Source organism: Callospermophilus lateralis, unplaced genomic scaffold (genome assembly GCF_048772815.1).
Source record: "Callospermophilus lateralis isolate mCalLat2 unplaced genomic scaffold, mCalLat2.hap1 Scaffold_660, whole genome shotgun sequence".
Taxonomy (NCBI): Eukaryota; Metazoa; Chordata; class Mammalia; order Rodentia; family Sciuridae; genus Callospermophilus; species Callospermophilus lateralis.
In genome coordinates, this window is record NW_027514883.1 from 288,065 (window position 1) to 304,514 (window position 16,450).

Genomic DNA, 16,450 nt, shown 5'->3' on the forward strand with positions numbered 1-16,450 from the left:
TCTTTAAAAATAAAAATAAGTTTTTCTTAACAAAAACTTAGTGTTTTTGTTAAGAAATAAAAAAATGACAAAATCACTGAAGTTTAAAAGTATTATGAATCACATTGGTTACACATCCACGTTTTTACATACTGCCATACTAGTGTCTGTTGTATTCTCTTGCCTTTCCTATCCTCTACTATACCCCCTCCCCTCCCCTGCCCTCAAATCACTGATGTGATTCTGCAATATGTATATCAGGTAAAAATGGGAGTTCATAACCCACTTGAATCAAATATATGAAATTTGATATCTCAAAAGCTATGTAATGTTTTGAATTACTAATAATCAAAATTAAAAAAATAAAAGTATTATGAAGTACTAATAACAATAAAAACTAAATGACTTAATAAATATAATTTTCAGGGATAAATCTATCAAACAAATAATTTTAAATAAAAGTGATTATTAAATTTATGGTTCTCAGTCACCCACACCTCTAGTACTGGTTTAGAACTCAGGAGTACTTCACCTCTAAGCTGTACACACTGTTCTTTTTAAATGAAATTTTTAATTTTGAAAAACTAAATTTCCCAGGCTGGCTTTAAATTAGAATTTTCTTTCTTCAATTAACCTCCAATGTTCTGGAGTTATGGCATGAGACACTCTGTGCAGCTTTTCAATCTTAAATAGACCCAGAAATAAATAAGACAAATAAAAATTTAATATTAGTAATGAGAAAGAATAATTACCGTAGTCAGGTAAAGATATATAAACAAACAAAAATCCAGGATAATTCATATGTGCATTTTGCCCCATAGATTTGACTTGTGAGGCTCAATCAGAAGGATCACAAATTCAGGACAAGTTGCAGCAATTCAGCAAGACCCTAAGTGACCTAATGAGAGTCTGTGTCAAACTAAAATATTGGAAACATAGGGATAGAGTTTGATAGAAAAGTGTCACATGGTCCAATCTCCTATAACAATATATAAATTAATAAAAAAATCACAAGAGATTACAGAAAGTGATTAATGGCATTTTGTTTCATAACAAAGAAGGATTATTTTGTAAAATATCAAAATTGGGATCTAAGTCAGTAATTTAATATATTTAGTGCTTAATTAAGAATATGAATTTATTTACCAAAATTAATTTTTGTCTTAAATAATAAAAATCATTAGGCAATACAGACCTTTTTATAAGGAAATAAACTTGGAACATTTTAGTAGGTTTTTATAATTTCAAAATAAAATATGGACAAAATTTTAGCTCATATTAGTATAATCAAATTAGGACAATAGCCTGAATTATCCTTGAATTAATCAGTTAAAATTTGTATTGTCAGTCCAGTACACATAAATCTCTTTTTTAATTGTTCTAGCTTTTTACATCATCTGTTTAGATAGTAATATAATAATTTTTTTAGAAAAATACTTTTATCATTAAAAAATAAATGATTTTTTTAGGATCAAATGTGTGCTTTTTTTGGTTGAAGCATCTTTTTTTCAGAAATTTTTCTGGTTATACTTTGGAACAATTTTTTGCAAACCTTAGAATTTATAAACAAATGTTGTACTTTGATAAGAAATATCAATAAAAATATTGTTAAAATCCTTAGCTATTTTGTAGACAGAATTATATTTGTTTATCATCTTATAAGTTTGTATAATAACTTGAGAATTAGAAACTACCTGAAGATTGTATTTTCTCTTAAAAGCAAATTTATAGTAAATATATTTATATCAAATATCTGTAACTAAAAGGCAGATTATCTGATAAATGTACATATAAAACATAAATTAGGAGTTTTCTGTTGAAGAAAATCAATTAGACAAATATATATTAATTAAACAATTAAGCATATGTGTTAATTATTTTAGATTACCAAATATAGGTTATCTGAATACCTAGGAAAACATATATTAAGAATAAGGAAATAACTTAAATTGTATGGACTTTATGTAACCACGTGGTTTTTAAATACTTGGATCCATTTAAATTTAATTTTAATTAGGAATGCACTCTTACATGTGATGAAACTTGATGTAACTGAAATAAGATCCTTATGCATACATGTCTAGTTTTTGTAATTATATAGTCAGAAATGAGAATAAGGATTTTTTTGTTCATCACAGGAACATTGTTGGCTTTTGTTCCTGTGGTGAGCAAATGCATCCCCATAACCTCTAGAATTAAAAGTAAAATACAAAGATGCATGTTTGATATCTCTCATTAATAGAACATTATTTAGTAACACAACTCTAGAGAAAAATCAGGATATTCATCTGAAAAACTAATTTAAATTTAAGGCTACAATGTGGAAACCTGTGGAATTAAATTTTGTCTGAAGAAGATTTTTTTGTTAGCATTTGCTGGTCAACATTTTAAAAATTCAAGCTCTGAGTAGCTCCAGTAAAAATCTGAAACAGAATGTACATGTTAGTGGCTGAAAGGCATGACAAGAAGTCCTGTCTGAGTGACTGTGGAAGAACCAATGGAAAGCCTGCAAAAATGCAGAAGGCGGGACCAGGAAGCCCACCCCTCCATACAGGCATCTTGTGGTTACCATGGTGACGCAAACAACATAGAGTCCGCTGCCCATTGTTGGGACAAAATTTCCCTGATAATTTTCCTAGCTGATTGCATTTCATTTGATTTTGTCTGCATTTCCCCTTGCCTGGCCAAGATCCTACAGCAGCTTGCTTTGTCTCTGTGACCTGTGGTGGCAGTTTGTGTACTCCCACACCCTGCACTTCTTTTTGTGACACAAGGGTGCTCCAAAATTTTTTTAGTGGCAGATGCCAGAATTACGATCAGATATTATGTTAGTCTGTGTTTGGAATTCAGGTCAAGTCATTTAAGGGTTAAAAACACTGCTGGCCACAGAGGCTAGGACCTTATAGCACAGTGAGAAGCAGCGACTAAAGTCTTTTGTCCCCAGTGGCTGAGATACAGCCATTCTAATTTATAGTTCAATCATGTAGCTAAGAGGTCAGTACATATTTTCTGAGTATTCACAAAAACAATAGAAAATTGAAATTTGCTTCCCTCCAGGTAAACATCACATCATTTTCTCTTCCTTTTTCTCACTCTCCTCGCACAAACTTGTAGAAAGATAATAAAGGCCAAAAAAACCTTTTGCCCCCTTTCTTTAGGTGTACATGGACACAACACAATGCCTTTATTTTGATGTGTTTTTTTTTTATTTATTGTTCAAAACATTACAAAGCTCATGATATATCATCTTTCATACATTTTACTCGATTGGGTTATGAATTCCCATTTTTCCCCAAATACAAATTCCAGAATCACATTGGTTAAACACTCACATTTTTACATAATGGCATATTAGTGACTGTTGTGTTCTGCAACCATTCCTATCCCCTATTATCCCCCCTCCCCTCCCCTTCCCTCCCATCTTCCCTGTCTACCTCCTCTGCTGTTGTTTAATTCTCTCCCTTTTTTTCTCCTCCTTTCCCCTCACAACCTCTTATAATTTTGTGTAACATTGAAGGTCTCCTACTTTTTCCATATGCTTTCCCTTCTCTCTCCCTTTCTCTCCCCCCTCTCATCTTTGTTTAATGTTAGTCTTTTCCTCATGCTAATCCTTCTTGTTCTGTTCTTAGTTGCTCTCTTTATATCAAAAAAGACATTTGGCATTTGTTTTTTAAGGATTGGCTAGCTTCACTTAGCATAATCTGCTTTAATGCCATCCATTTCCCTGCAAATTCTATGATTTTGTCATTTTTAGTGCTGCATAATATTCCATTGTGTATAGATGCCACATTTTTTTTTTATCCATTCGTCTATTGAAGGGCATCTAGGTTGGTTCCACAGTCTAGCTATTGTGAATTGTGCCGCTATAATCATTGATGTGGCAGTATCCCTATAGTACACTCTTTTAAGATCCTCAGGGAATAGTCCGAGAAGGGCGATAGCTGGGTCAAATGGTGGATCCATTCCCAGCTTTCCCAGGAATCTCAATACTTCTTTCCAAATTGGCCTCGCCAATTTGCAGTCCCAACAGCAGTGTACAAGTTTACTCTTTTCCCCACATCCACGCCAACACTTATTGTTGTTTGACTTCATAATGGCTGCCAATCTCACTGGAGTGAGATGGTATCTTAGGGTGGTTTTGATTCGCATTTCTCTGACTGCTAGAGATGGTGAGCATTTTTTCATGTACTTGTTGATTGATTGTATGTCCTCCTCTGAGAAGTGTCTGTTCAGGCCCTTGGCCCATTTGGTGATTGGGTTATTTGTTATCTTATTGTTTAATTTTTTGAGGACTGAACCCAGGTCCCACAAGCGCTAGGCAAGCATTCTATCACTGAGCCACAATCCCAGCCCTCCCAAATATTTTTTATAAAGATTTACAAATTTTTTTTTTAATTCACAAAAGCACTCTTTCCATGAAAAGGACTCAACTCAACAACATAGCCCATTAGCCATTTAAATATCTATGTTTATTTAGAGTCTCTAGAATTATACCCAAATATTAAAAATTTAAATGTCACAAATTTTCTTTCTATCTAGTTTACTTACTTTCTACAATCCAGCCCACGATACTCTGCAATCCTAAGCTTGCTTAATTTCCGGAGAGAAATACTGAATTCACTAAACTTTCTTTAATATTTAAATTGGAGTTCCCGTGCGAGCCAACATTTGTTCCTTTTGTTCAGGGTGGCTTAAAGAGTCAGCAGAATAAAATAGACACTAGTATTTCTTTATGTATACATGTGTCTTTATAACCAATGTGATTCTGCAACCTGTACACTCAGAAAAATGAGAAATCATACCCCATTTGATTCAAATGTATGATATGTAAAGATCATTGTATTGTCATGTCTAATTAAAAAAAAATTAAAAAAGAGTCAGACCTTTCTGCCCACCCAGGGATGCCAATTGCCGGGTTTCTTTTCTCGTGGCTAAAGGGCTCAGGGATCACTATAGTTAAATTGGGCTAATTGGGATTTGCAAAATAACCACAAAAGAGACACAAATATTTTTTTGTTTGGGGTCCCTGTGATGACTCTTCTGATCTTAAGGTTATGCAGGAAGAGAGAGAACAAGAGAATGAGAGCATGTGCTGACCCCTTTTATTGATGAAAAGATATTCAAATGAGGCAAAGGGTCAGATTTCAGGGGGCTGAGACTATCTTCATGATGTTCAGTGTAAGCAGGTTGATTGACACCTGGGTATGCCACATCCAAGGGCACAGTAAGAGAAAGGGACACACACAAGGCATTTCCATAAAAGATTCTATCCTAAAAAGGGCAAGGGGTCATATTTAAAAGGAACAGGTGAGCATAGCTTCACCCATGGGGCTGTAAAAAGACACACTCCAACCCTCCAACCCTCCAACCCAAGAAAGGTGGGGAAAGCTCTACCACATTTCTATGACTGAGCGCCTAATCACCCAGCCTGGGAGTGTGACCCAGTCATGTACAAGATTGATCTCCCACACTTATACAATGTTTGTGGGAATATAAAATATTTAACCAGTATGGGGAACACTATACCTATATGTGCAGAAGAATACAAACTCCTCTGTAAGAATTTTTGGAATAGAAAATCAACATACAGATAAGATACTTTTGTAAACATGTTTATTGTGGTACTATTCACAATAAGATATGAAATCAACATATATGTCTGTCAAAAGATGAATGTGGAAAAAATTGTGACATACACACACAATGGACTTATAGTTTTTCATAAGAAAGAAAGAAACATATCATTTGCAGGACAATGAATAGAATTGGATTTTACATGTCACATAAATTAGTCATCTAGGGAAAAATATGTATTATCCAATCTTGTATAAAGTAAAACAAGGGTAATGAGGAATAGAAAGAAAAGACAGATTATTTGTAAAACATAATGGGATTTGAGAGAGGAAGAGAAAAAGAGGACATAAGAAGATGTGGATTAAATCAATTCAAGTATGCAAATAGAATAGTCAAACCCATTAATTCTAGAATTGATGTAATACAAGCACTAATCTAGAAATATAAATAAAATGCAAGTTCATTAACTTAAAAAACTGATGTGCAAAGTCTAAAACTAAAATCAGTAGAAAAACCATACTGGAATATTTTAAAAGCAATGATATTGATAATAATTTTTGGAAAAGGACATAAATTAGTCAGTTGCACATTCTACCATAAAATACCTGAAGAAACCAATTTATATAAAAACCTGATATACCTCAGTTTTTGGTGTTGAAGGCACATTGTTTTTCTTTCTCAGTTCTGAATAGGGCCCTGAATTGTGGCACACCCTTGCAGGACCATGTGTGCAAGAAAATGGTTACACCTCAAACAGGAAACCAAATACAGAGCATTTGGGGTTACACTATCTAATGGGCATGCCCACTGACATAAGGATACACCCCTGAAAACTTTTCAGGGTTCCACAACATTCCAGTGGCACCACTGGGAAACCAGATTTTTAATATGTAGGCATTTGGGGGACATTTAAAATCTGGTCCTTAATATGATACCAAAACTATGAGCAACAGTACAGAAATAGACAACCAGAACAATGTCATAACTCAAATATCCTGCTTGGAAAAGAATACAACAGTAAAAAAGCAAGAGAGTTGGAGAGTAGATTCTCAAAGAAGATATATGACATGGATTAATATATAAAGTACATGATAGGCAGTTCCAATTCAAGAATAAATAATAAATAAAAACCCAGTTGAAAATGAACAAAAAATGAGAATATGTATATTTTCCTCAAAAAGCATAGAAATGAAAACAATATATATAAAAAGATGTTCAGTGTGAAGGATCATCATGGAAATTACTGGATATCATTGTATAATGTGTGGTCCAGGCTTTGGGGAAGTTTCTAAACTGTTTTAGTGGACTTTCAGTGTTGGACAGGCAGTTATTTACATTTTTATGTCATATATATTTGTTGAGATCACAGATTTTATTAAAATATTGTTAACATGATAAAAAAATTGCAATCAACAATATAAAGTTAAGGGTACATCTTCAGGTAATTGATCGGATTGTGATGGTTGCACTATTTTTAATATTAACTAACTAACTAAATAAATAAATAATCTTTTTGATTGTCTGAATATTTGGATGTGGAAATTTCAACCCTAAAAATCATTTTTAAAATATTTAATATAACAGAATCAGAATTTCTTCTTCTGTTGGAAATAAAAATATGTTTGTAAAAGAACATATAAATATACAACTATTCATAAATTTTTAAATAATTTAATTGACACATGTACATCTTTTTCTTAATTTTTTTCAGTTATTGATAAATGAAATAACTATTTATTTTATGTGGTGCTGAGGATCACACCTAGTGCCTCACACATGCAAGGCAAGTGCTCCACCACTACAACTACCCCAGTCTGACACATGTACATCTTTGTAGCACAATATTAATAATTTGATACATACATTGTTAAAAATGGTATAATTAGCATTTTGCCTTCTTAAATACTTATCATTTCTAATTACTTTCTTCTAGTTAATTTGAATCATATCATAAAGTATAGTAGATATACAGTAGAACACCTGAACTCATTACTTTTACAAATGTTTGTCAAGTTTTAAATTTGCCTACAAGTGAAGTTTTCAAATTTTCAGCATGTTTGCTGGCCAATTGTCCATGAAGTGACCAATTGAGGAGTGGGCCATGGAACAACCACAGGGAGTGCCACAAGTGACCTCATGCCCAGGGCTGTGCTTACAGGGTAAGTGGTTTGCCACTCACACACCTAGCACGGTGAAGTGGTTTGCCACTCAGATGACCTTAATGTATGCAGTACTTCATGCACTTGTCCCCAAAATTTCCCTCTGTGACTATGCTGCAAAGACTTAAGCCAACCTGTATGTCTTTCATTCATTGGCCTTTACATAGTTACATAATCATATCACAACACATAAAAATATTATCACTATTATAAAGAGTAAGGCCAGGGTAATATTATTAAAAGGGCTAGTTAATTTGGCTATCAGGTTTCCCCAATGTTAAGTTAATTCCTGGAAAAAGGAAGAGGTGTTCAAGATAGACACATTCATCTCATTGATTTTGACAATTGACAGTAAGGTTATGCATAGTCATAATACAGTTAGCATCCCAAGTACCCTTAATAAACTGAGATAAATCAGAAAAGTGAAAGCTTACATTTGCAGATACAGCATATTGGGTGACACAAATACTATAGAATTCAGGATCACAAGTGAGCCTTGCAACATAAAAAGAATATCTAGTTGTTCTTGGTGGATGTCTACTTTTTTTTGAATGACTAAAATAGCAGCTCAGGACAGTTTATTTAAGGGTTTCTTCCATGGCAGAATTTTTTGTTGTTGTTGTTGTTACAGTCCGAGCAGTCTGGATACTCTGAGTGAGTGAAGCAGCAACAGTTGCTGTGGTGGTGATAATGGCCACAAATTATTCCAGAGATGATGAGGCTAATTGCATGCCCTGTCTGGTGTAAGATCTCATTCAGGAAATTCTTCATCTCCATGTCCCATGGACTCCTCAACTCTCTGGATAGGTGTACAGGAAGCCAGATTTGCTAGGGATACTCTGAGAATAAAATATAAGTTTTGCTTTCATAGTAGGGGTTAGAAAATTTGTGAGTTAGCAGGATATTTTGATTGCACAAGTTATCTCTATATTAGTAATATTTATACCATCAATATCATTCATTATTAGTATGGCAAAGGGTGGCATAACACAAACTTTGTGGGTATGAGAATAATTTGGCACAAAATCAAATTTATGGTAAGGATATAATCTGCTTCCCATTTGGTGAATGCAGCAGCTAGAAATATTGGCATGATATCCATCATTCCAAACGGTTTTTCTGTATACCAGTTGATAAAGTCTTGTCCTGCATAGCAGTTACTGCAGGATCTCATATGGTTTTTGGGCAAGTCAGTTACATTCCAGGTTGCTGCACCTGCCCAGGTGCTTACATATTGTTCTTCCCCAGAAAAATTCCTCTTATCAAAGAGATAAGATATGACACTGAAACATCAATTCCATGGAATGCTATCATTATCTGAGGGGGGTTTCCCAATAAGGATTGTTGGACATGTTGGTATAAAGAATTTCTTGCATTTACCATGGGGAAGCCTATTGCTATAGGTAGCATTAACTATAAATCTAAGGTCAGTGAGAGATACCACAACATATGACTTATTGTAGTTATCTATAATAGTTTCATTGGCAAGAGAAAAACTGAGGGAACTTCCTGGATTATAGGTCTTGTAATCTACTACAGAAAAAAAAAAAAAAAACGGGCAGAGTGGGTATGGAAATGCTGGTATGCTAGGATACAGTTAATTTCTGGATAGATAAGTCAGGATTAATAAGGTTGGTATTATTTGAAAAGAACTTAGGTAAAGTTTCTTCCAAATTAGCAATAGCCAGAGGGGTGGTCTAGTTACCAAGGCCCAATTTACTTGGGCCATAGTACTGTTGATATTTAGAGGTGTGCATTAAAGCAGAAAAAACAAAGATTAGGACCATGACCCTGGCTTTCTCCATATTATTTGCCTGTTGTATTAGCTTCTTTACATTACTCCCTGAGATCTTGTGATAGAGTTTCCTCTGGTGTCCTTGTGTCCTTTTACATTTTTGCTGTCTTTTGCCTTGGAGGTTACAGCAGACCAGCATGGCTGGTAGGAATCCAGGGTTAGACATGGTGAGCTGTAATTTTGTTTCCTGGGAAGATATAAGCAAAACCTTGACCCAACACCAGAAGTAGTGAAGGCTTTGGTTAAGTGGTCTTTATTGCACTAAGTGTAAGTTTGATGGCGCCATTAATGTGGCCCAATGCTTAAAGCAGGTATACAATCATCACCTTTAAGCATTGTTAAAAAAATTAAAGAGAATAATATTAAGAATATCATAAGGAGATCATGGGAGGCACTTTCTATTCCCTTTTGTTTTAAAATGGTTGCTTTTAACCGCTTTTGGTATGTTTCCATTTTCCCTTACCCCTGGGGGTTGAAAGGAATACCAATGATATGTTTGATGTCTCACTTGAAACAGAATTCTTTAAAGGATATACTGGTATTTGTTAAGCCATTGTCTTTTTTTAAATTTGATATGATACTCCCATAGTTCTAAAACAGTTCAAAAGGTAATAAAAGACAAGTTTGGATTTTTCTCCTGGGGCCTTCATTGCCAGGGGGAGCCTCAAGTAGGTGTCTATGCATACATGAGCATATTTTAAATGCTCAAAGGATGGCACATGAGTAATATCCATTTGCCATAGGGCCTTGAAATTTAGACCTTGAGGATTAACAACTTGCGGTTTTAAAGGTCCTATAGACAAGAAGAAGGGGATTTAGCATGTTGTCTAGTAAATAGGTTGCAATTTTTCTTTGTCAATTGAGGAAGCAGTTTGTGCAAACTATGGGCTGATTAATTAAACTTGCAATGAAGCCTGATTGTCTGCTCAGGTAAGGAGGAATTGTAGTCTCCAAAGATCAGATTATAATCCTCCTTATATAGTTGTTACAAAGGCTCAGGCAACTCAGAATTGGTTTCTATATTTTGAATGTAAAAAAGATTAGTCATTCTTTCTAGAAGTATCTGAATAGATTTCAGGAACAATGTAATCATATTAGTATCATTTTTTATGAAAGCAAAAGGCAATCTAGAAATGGCCATGGCACAATGCTGGCTATCCACAATAATAGGCTCAGGGAATTGTTGCAAGACCAATATTATAGATGATAATTCTAGTGCTTGGGAAAATTCAGGTAATATTTGTATTACAAGGACCTTTTCAACCCAGTGCTGCCCCCCTCCCCTGACTCAGGCAATGGCAAGGCCCTACTGAGGTGGATGGTGTAAGGCGTCCATCCTATGGAGGAGTGTAGTATGTTTCTGGGAATGGGCTGATTTGTTTTTGTATTCCTTTAATAAGTACAGTTGTGACTTCTCAAATGACCATTAAGTATGAAGGAAAAAAACCATGACTTTCCCAATTAATGCAACTACTTCTAAAGAATAGATCTGTTTGCTCTAAATGCAATGATTCAGCTGTGGAGCATAAATTGTTAATGTCTAATGAAAAACTCCCTGTATTCGTGTCAAGGAAGTTTTTGAGAAATTAAATTAAAATCTAGAGAAGAAAATTTACTGTTAATAAGACAGCTTAGTGCTTAGTACTAGGCAACTTTTTCTTATTCCTATGCACAGTGGTTTGTGCTCTTACTCTTGTTTGATTAAAATTAATAACAAGTCAACCACTTGCCATATCCATGGCACCGGTTCCAGTCAGTAAGTCAAGAAAGAATAATCAAGGTATAGGCCAATAGTTTGGGACATTTCTAACTATTATTAAAAGTTAACTAAGCAGAAACAGCTCAAAGCAAAACGTGAACTGAAAGTACAAATGCTTGCTTATGCATAAGCCAAGATACATTCTTCTATTCTAATTGTAGCTATGTAATATTTTGTTTCTTTGAATAATGATTCCTGTTTTGTAACCACAAAGTACAATGAGCCTGCCAAAATGAAAAGTATATATGATCAACTTCACAAGTAAAGATTGGGATCAGCACCTTCACTTTGGTGTCTGTGTTGTTTATCCACCCCCATTTTGCCCACTCCTCACCATCCATTCCTCTCATGAGACCCCCTGTTGGAGCTGGACACCAACAACCCCAGTATCAGGGTGGAAATAAATAATGCTAATTTTCCCTGTAGACCTGGCATCTGTAAACACCAAGGGTGCACTCAGAATAGGTTGGCCCAAATTAACTTTGGTTGCCTTAGAGGCACAAGGGAAATAATTCACAGAATTCTTGATGGAAACATATGACAGTAAAGGATGCTGGTAAAATTACTAATGGCTGCTTGAAAATTATGGCTAAGCATCATAAGATTATTCACTTCTGAGGTTGTGAAGAAGTTATGAGCTTATCTGGTTCCTTCCCATGCACTCACAGTAGAAACCTTCTCAATGAGGTGATCATCAATGGGATGCCTTCAATTTGACTTTGGACTTTCCTTTATGTGTTGGAAGAAGAGTGCTCCTATGATATATTGTCTGGGTCTTGCCAGATGACTACAGTAGGGATCCCATAAGTTAGGAATACTATTGCACAGGCATACTTGTTAGAGTGATAGCATTTTACCTTCATGTTGTTTAGAAAGAATAGTCAAGGTTTAGAATGTACTAACGAATTCTAAAGCCTAAAGGGCTTCTGTGGTAACCTTCCTGGGGGAGTCTAAATGTGGATCTCCCTTTAGAAAATCAAATTTGTTGAATAGTGATCTTTACAGAAGGTCTAAGCCAATTTAAATGCAGCAGGATAGTCTAAAATTGGTTGAAGATATACTTTTCAGAGAGAGCAACACAAGGAGTGGCTTGCATAACTGCTTCTGGCAGGTAACAATGCCCTAAAAAACCTAAAAGGGGGTTCTTTTGGATTTTTTTTCAGAGAAATAGTCAATCTCAATTTATTTAAGTTGTCAATCAAATATGTGAAAGCCTGTTACAGTATAGCCTCTATCTCATGTGATAAGAGTAGGTCATTCATATAGTTTACCACAACAAGACTTTTATATTGCTCAAGGCCCCTTAGGGCTTGAACAACAAACAGCTGACAAATAGTGGGGCTATTTTTCATGCCTGTGGTAATATTTTCCACTGGAAACATTGTGTAGGAACCGATTTGTTAATGAACAGTACCATAAACACAAAGCATTTTCTATCAGCTAGATGCAGTGGAATGGAGAAAAAAGAGGCCTATAGGTCAGCTGTGCAATTTTTGTAGCCTTTGGAATACAGCGGGTAAATGGAAGCTCAGGTTGAGTGGTGCACGTCTTTTGCATAATCTCATTTATGGCTCTCAAATTCTGAAGTAACTTCTACTTGCGTTTTGCCCTTTACTGAATACAAAAAAATGGGTTATTCAATGGACTATGAGAGGCTCAATATGCCCCAAAGCCAATTGCTTCTTTACCAATTCCTGGATATGCATTAACTTTTTTTGGGAAAGTGACCACTCTTCCAAAAATAATGATTCATCAGAGAACCATTGCAAACATTTGAGAAAAGGTGCTGTATTATGAACAGAGGTCATTAATATTACGGCGACATCTGAATCTCCCTCTTAAGTTTGGGAATTTTAAATTTGTGTCTATTATGTCATCATAAAAGGCATGGTCATCAGTAGTGAGCATTGCTCCCATGGAGCCCAAGATATCTCTGTCAAAAAGGTATTTTTTCCACCACAAAGGGGCAGATGGTCTCTTGGTTGCTATTCATGTCCTAAAGTGTCCAGCCCTGTTCTGTCTGCAAAGAGGGGATTAGTTTACTGACTCCTATAACATTGGGCCCTGGTTTAGTGGACCATGACTCAGGTTGTCCTTTAACTTCAGCAAAATTAAGTCAGCCCCTGTGTTCATCACCTTCTTGACATTTTCTCATTTATCTTTATCATTTCCCTGGGTTTATTGTCCACCATATTCCTTGACCCCTTATATAATCTGATTAGTTGTTTGGCTGTGTTTCTGTTTTTCTTTGTTTGGACCCTTTCTTTGATGTAGAGCTAGGGGGTGCCTGGGAGCACTTTAAAGGCTTTTCTTCATAGTCTCAGCTTTACCAAAAGTCACTAGTGCAGTGTCATCTCTTTTGACACTGTAGGCAGAGCCCTTGTTTGCCCCCTCCTCTTCTAGAAGAGAAATCTTGAGAGAAATGCCCTTTTCATCCATAGAAAAAACACTCATCTTCTTTATTTTGATGATTCATGGAAAGAGCTAAGAATGCCAAGGCCATCAACATGGGCTATTGGCTTGGTGTTCCTGTATCTTGAGTGGCCAAAATTCAGTCATCCCTTGTGCATTTATTTTCCTTACTTAGTTTATTCAATATAAACTTATTTGGCTAAAACTGTCCTAGCTTTTTCATGACACAACTTTCTTTCTACTCTTTACTCTGTCAATAAACTGTGGCAAGTCCTCAGTGGCTTTCTGCTTTAAGAACTGTAAAAGAACTGTAGCTTCATGAGCTGGCAACTTTCTCTAGGCTCTTAGAGCACAGAGCCCCACCTGATAAAAATAATTTGGTGGATCTGTGGCTTGTACAGCAGGGAAACTGTAGATTCTTACTCCCTGCAAGCATTCAGCTGGAAGGTTAACATTTGGGGTGTGGTTAGAATCCCCCTGCTGTTTACATTCATCATGGAAGTATGCCTTCCACTGAAAACTAAAATTTGCAAGCTCAAGAGCCAATCTAGCTAGGTTTTTCCAGTCTTGAGGGCAACTGAGTTCAAGACTGAGTTATTTGAGCATTTGATCTGCAAATGACCCCCGGGTCCCATCCTCTTTTACTGCCATCTTTAACTCTTTAAGGGTACCCAATGCATGTGTATATCAAGTGGCAGAATGCTGTAGCATAGGTGACGTGTTGATTCGGAAGGCTTGCACTCATTTACCCCACTTTTCATCTCTTGTCTTACATTTATCTTCAAAAGGACCTCTGGCCTCCTGAAATGGGTTTTTAAAAGAAAATGACTTGGACCTGTCTGGTGGCCTGGTCATTTCTAAACTGTCTTAGTTCCTTGCTGGCTTTGGCATTGCCTTATAAAGAGGCAATTGTCATTGACTCAGACAATGATGTAACCTTTGTCTGTCGGTAGAGGGAAGCACTTGCACCATTTGTGGTTGTTTCTTCCTGAATCAGTTGTGCTAGCAGTACCATTTTCTGCCCCTCTCCTTCCTGTACCTTTTGTGGTTGCCTTATTTGAAATAGATTCTCACCCTTAATTTTCTATGCCTGCTGGAGTTGCTTGATTTGACATAGATTATCACCCCCACCTTTTTCAACTTGCCTTTTGTGCACAGCCTCATCTTCCCTCAGGGCCATCATTATATGCAATGGTTTATTGCACGGCCCTCTAAACTTTGCTGAATGGCTGTCACAATAGAAAAAAATATATATAGTGGTAAAGTATACTCCTGTTTAACTTCAGCTTCCCATGCATTTGCCATTATCTTGTTCAATATACTAGGATCAAAAATATAAGCAGCTCTTATCCATGGAATGGCATCAATCACAACATCCCAGAACTTCTGGGGTTCTCTCTCATTGAGATTAAATCCTCTATTATCTAAGAGAGTGTCCAGAACTTGCAGGTGCAATTTTTTTGTTGTACTCAGTAGGTTCCCTATTTTCCCTTCCTCACCACTCTGTGAGGGGCCACACACTGTCTCATAGCCTTACATCAGATCCTTGCTCAGGAACCAGAGGTGTGGGCTTTCTTTCATCCAGCAAAGTGGTCCATGCAACAGGGTAGAGGACATTGTGGCTGCAGAGTCACTAATCAAGACCTCTGAAGAAGAAGCAAGAAGAGGGCCTAATATTTTTTTTTCACTTATCATGTATGTATACTCAGGAAGTAGCTAAGCAGATTACAGGCAACCACCAACACAATTTCTGGCCAACTGGCCCTGCAGCAACCAATTGAGGAGTGGGCCATGGAGCGAGCACTAAAATTGCAACATGTGGTCTTAAGACCATGGCTCTACCTACTGGGTAAGCAGTTTGCCACTCACACACCTAGTTTCGGGGAATGGTTAGCCAATCAGACATCCTTAATGTATTCCATGTATTCAGTGTTCCATGCACATGTCCCCACAGATGGTCTCTAAGAAACCATTGTGGCCTGCCTTCTAAAAGGTTTCTTGAGGTACCAGGGTATTCTCATCCCTCTGGTCTCTTTTGAATAAGATAATTGTGATCAGGTGGTTCAGGGGTAACACATGTACCTCATAGAGAGAAGTTTTGTTACCTTCACATGGGAACACAGCAGCAAGTCTGCTTATAAATAATTAATGCTCTAATTCTGTTTGGACTTGAATTCTTTATCAGAGAGTATTGATTTATCACTCTCAGGCAGGAAAATCTCATTTTTCTGGCAATAAAATAAATACGGTAGATTAAAGAGTAAAATTTTTCATTCAAAATCAAATTTAATCAAACTGTATTCAATACAGCTTTTTGTAATTATTATATATATTAGATGTATAAATCAGTAATTTATGGTATTTGTTATCCCTGTGAAACAGTTGGTTCATTTACCTCCTGGGCCTTGTTTGTCTCAGGAGAATTCAAGTTGAGTGCAGATCTGACTTGAGAAAATGTTCAGCAGGAGAAAATCATCTGCTGTCCTTGTAGTCTGTGGAGAGTCTTTGCTACAGCTTCATTAGAAGTTTATCTTAACTATCTAGCTAAAAAGTGCTAACAATGTAGACTGTTCCCAAAAATGTTGCTCTTTACTTCCTCACTAAACATTTCAGAAAATTTTCTTTTTCAAAAGTGTTTATCCTTGAGGGGTTATATTGAATAGAAGCCATAAGGTGATATGACAATTTTTACAAATTTAGGGTCATTTTCAGGAAGAATTCTTCACAGAGATGTAGAGGGTAAAATACATATAGTATGGAACAACATACTAA